We start from the raw sequence: 4,553 nt of genomic DNA, 5'->3' as shown, positions 1-4,553 counted from the left end.
TGAAAACCTGCTTTGAATTCACTGGAGTTACAGTGGGGTTACATGGTGTAAATAAAAATCTAGCCCATAATTCCTTCCATAAGTCAATGCTGATTCTTAAAAGCACAGTGGGACCGCCACGACATCGGACTTCTGATTTATTACAGCGTTCACAGTATTTGCAGAATGAAACAGTCGCTCTTGAAAATGCCTCATTGGAAAGTATAGGATCAGGCATCCTATAAGAAGGGGTCTCAGATACAGTGATCTGAATTTCTGAGTCTTTTAGGGGTTGTTTATGCCTAATAAATGTGAACAGGTAACCTAACTACAGATCTGAGTTGCATAAACATACACCAGGTACCTTTTTCCCAGGCTGTTCCTAAGGTGAGGCCGAATCACATCATAGGTTTTATAGGTTTCAAAGCCTGGCTCCTCATTATTATAAGGAGATTTAAATGATGTCTTTGTGACTGTGCTGGTTACAGCTGTGTTGTTAGACTACAGTGTGCAGATTCAGCTTTACAGAGTACGAGCAAGCTATCCGGGGAGTGTTTTCATTAGGGGCTACAATTCTGTGCCAAGCTTTGTCCTCCATATCGTATTTCTGCTGAACTTTCCTACTTCTTCTACCGTTTTCTTCCCCAAGGATAAAATCAAAATGCTAGAGGTTACAAAACCAGAAAAATGATACTGAATATACCTTGGGCACATAATAACACTCCCAGAAAGCAGAACTGTCATAACCAAGATAACAAGAACACTTTTGATTTTTCGTTACACTTTTCTATGAAACCAGAGCTCATGTTTGCTTGTCCAAACAGACGTTGAACAAATGAACCATTTGTCACTGAATTAAGTGTGTGCTGAACGCAGGCTGTTAGGCAGAAGCGCAGCTCTACACCCAGTACCTTTAAAATACATCTATAGATGAGGCTGGCATGGTCCTAATGCTTCCTATTATCATATTTCTTCCTGTACTTACAGTTTTGCCACATTTTAAGTGCTGTGGCTGGCTGTGCAAGGGCCTTAGGAGTCCAGGACTACACAAGACCCCAACAGTCAGGGTCCTTCTAGGCTTGTCTTAGGCTTAGGAGTCCTCATGAACTTTCTTAGTGAGTAGCCCTGCTCTTGCTGTTCCCTGGCACTGAGGTGTTGGGGGATAAAGGCCCCTTATTTAAGTTACTAACTATCACATGTAATACATTCACTGGTGTGCTGGAAAGTGCAGTATAACAGGTGGTTCTTTCATACTTATCAACAAACTACTTCTCCAGGAAAAATTGTGTTGAGGATTGAACCTTGAAGGGGTCAACCATGCAACAGACTACTGTAGGGCATCAATCTAGGTAGGAGACACTGGCTGCCGGACGTGGCTGTTGGCAATGACAGCTGACAACCGTTGGCCCGCATATTTAAAACAGAAACAACCTCTGTTCCTTGGGAGGCTGACACAACTGCAAGATGGAGGTTGATGACATGGGTAATAAAACAAATAGGTGATTTCTGTTTTCCTGGTGAGAATACTCACTACCTCCATAAAGGCAACTCGGAGAGAGAACAAGCAAGGATATAGAGATGTCCCGACATCTTTAAAGTTTTAGCTCTTGAAAAATTCTTTGGCACTGCTCTGCATCTTTTCAAATAACCCATTAACATTTACAGAAGGAAGTCTATCCTGGTTGTTCAGCAAGGCTGTTTCCTAGAGCTGCTGGTCACTATTTCAAGTGACTGAGAGAATGACAGAGAACGTAGCTGGTAGCACATACTTGTTGAGCAGAAATCAACCAAACCCAACCTGCAGGATTACGTGGGAGCAGCGATAACTGTAGGGAGAGATTTTTGACCTCTGCAAGTTACTAGTTTTGCATACCCACATGTGCATGGCTTGAATAGAAGCACAGCAGTTTGTTATTTTCTGTTCTACAGCTTGCAGCTGCATGTATAAACACTTTAAATTTGAAATCCTCCCAAATCTGTGAAATCCCCAATGATGTAGGTCTTATACCTTGGCAGGAGTTCAACTCAACATCTCCAAATGAGCGTTGATGAGGTATGCACACCCATCAGATACTTTCCGTATTTCCATTCTTCTGGGGTGCAGATGCCCATGAAAGCAGCCACAATGCTGGGCCAGAGCAAATACCAGAACTGCTGCCCTTGAGCCATTGTAGCTTTACCATCTGGGAAAAAATTGATTGCATCCATTTTAAAAATCAACTGCTGTGTTATTAACTTTTTAAAAATTATTATTTCTTGGTGAGAGCACTAATCTAAACATTAGCAGAAATTGGTGCACGCCTTGCAGCACTGAGAGCACAGACAGAGCCAGGCGTGGAATTTTCTTTGGAGGCCACCAATGAGTCTCAGCTGAGGCACTTTCTCAAAGTGTGGTTGTAATGCTTAGCCACCAGCTGCACATATTTTGATTTTTTAGGCCATCTTCAAGTACTTATGTTGAATATTTCAGAATCAGAAATGGAGAAGAATTTCAGTCCTTGGTTTCTGAAAATCCCAGAGTCCCAGGGAGCTGTAAGTGATCTGCTGCTTTGAAAATGAGCTCACTGCTGTCCAGTGACCTAACTACAATTGTAAGAGCTTACTGGTAGGTTCATATTGGAAAAAACATTGCCAACAGACAAAATGAAAAAAATCTGCACATATGGTATTGGCATAACTTGGGTAATGCCTAGTGAGTGAGCCTGGCAGGGTCTGAGAACCAGGTGACAAATATTTTTTTTTTAATCCTCTTTCTCCTGATGCCGACAAACAGCCCAGTGTAACTCTAGTTCTACTCCTCAGCATGCTGTATTGGATTTTATCTGGTTTTATTGGAGTAGTCAGTTTTTGTGCAAGTCTTTCCATACATGAAGTTAAGCAGAGAAAATAAAGGAGGTAGAAAGATCAAATGACTGCTGTTAGATTTTTTCCCTTTTATTACTTACAGCAGAGCATACAAAGCTTATGTACCATCATGTTTTGTGAAGGAGGCTGATGCTCAAGCAGAAGAGGTTCACATAGAATTTGTGCTTGAAAATCCCACTTTTTAACTTACTTGGGAAATGCTACTAGTTTACAGAAAATGCACATTCAGCCACAGTCTGTTTTCACTGGATCCTATGCCCAAACCATCCTGTTATAGAGTCCCAAAGCCAGAGGAACTTACCGAGTTTCTTTTCAAGCTTCTGGATGATCTAGAAGTATTTCAGTAAGTCTTGTATAGACTCCTGATACAAAACTAGGTCCCTTAATTAAAGAAAGAACATGCAGTTCAGTACCCAAAGATTTTTTAAACAGGATTTTCTTTTAAATGTAATTATAGAAAGAATTTATAGCTGGTTTTATAAAAGTATATCAGGCAAAGTATTTCAGATACATTCACTAAGAGATTTTGCAAGCGAAGAGATTTTCAAAAGCTCAAGAAGCAGTTTAGTCCCCAGCTGCTATGAGCAGCAAATTCTCATTTTGAACCCCGCCCTGTAACTGATTGTAAATGGTGCATAATTTCCTAAACAGATTTTCTGAAACCAGATTCTACTTCAGATCAACCTTCTGGACAGCCTTTCAGATGCAAAACTAATGGAATATGATGTCCAGCCTCAGCTGAGTGTAACCTAACTGAAAACTTGTCAACCAAAAATGTTCTAGTCAGATGATTAAACAGCTGCTTCATGTTCTTTTTCCTGGGGTATGTGAAACTTCAGGCATGCACACACAATATCCAATTTTAAAAGGTGCAGTGGAGCACTTCAGCATGCTCAGGTAGGTCAGGACTTGGTGCACAGGTGGTTGTCACTAACTGTATCGTTACTGTTAGCTGGGACAGCTAAGAAGTCCTTCTCAGTGGCCATGATCCACCTGTGCCAGGCATCGTACAGTCGTGGAGCAAAAATAGGGTCCCTACTCCAGAAGACTCACTATCAACACACGAAGCAGGGAGGACAGAGAAGGATGTGGACAGATGAAGGAACATGAGGAAATAGCAAGACAACTAGAAAGCAGCAGGTAGATCAATCTTTATTCCTAGTATGTGTCTGGTAGAGCCCAGGTGTAGGTAACACTCTTTGAATCTCATTAAAGCATCGACAACTATAAACTTACTGTAACTGTGTAATTAAATGGGGCTTATGCTGCTTTGCATGATTGGTACTTTAAGGGCACATTAAGATCATTAAGATTGCTTTGAGTAGGACCCTTAGAGGTGTTGTGATCAGTTTTAAGGGTCAGAGGAGGAACCATGATGGGATTTGAGTTCAGCTATAAACTTTTGAAGTGATTGCAAATTTGGGGGTGAGAGATTGCCTCTTGGTTAAATATTAAAAAAAATTGCCTTCCTTTGTTTTTATTACTCCCCCATGCAACTAAATAGTTATTCTGGAAATGTCATTAAAATAGATTAAAAAGAAATGTTACCCATAAGAGAAGTTTCATCATTGCATTTAATTTTCCCCATGGAAAACAGTAGTTTTTTAATGTAATTGAATGTCAAAGCCCTGCAGATGTAATTGTTGTGCTTTTAAAAAGAAAAAGTTAATTAAATAGAAGTGACATTCCCTGATTAGCTTTTCTCCCTT

This window comes from Aptenodytes forsteri, unplaced genomic scaffold, assembly GCF_000699145.1.
Source record: "Aptenodytes forsteri isolate BGI_AS27 unplaced genomic scaffold, ASM69914v1 Scaffold256, whole genome shotgun sequence".
NCBI classification, from domain to species: Eukaryota; Metazoa; Chordata; class Aves; order Sphenisciformes; family Spheniscidae; genus Aptenodytes; species Aptenodytes forsteri.
This window is presented reverse-complemented; position numbering follows the sequence as displayed.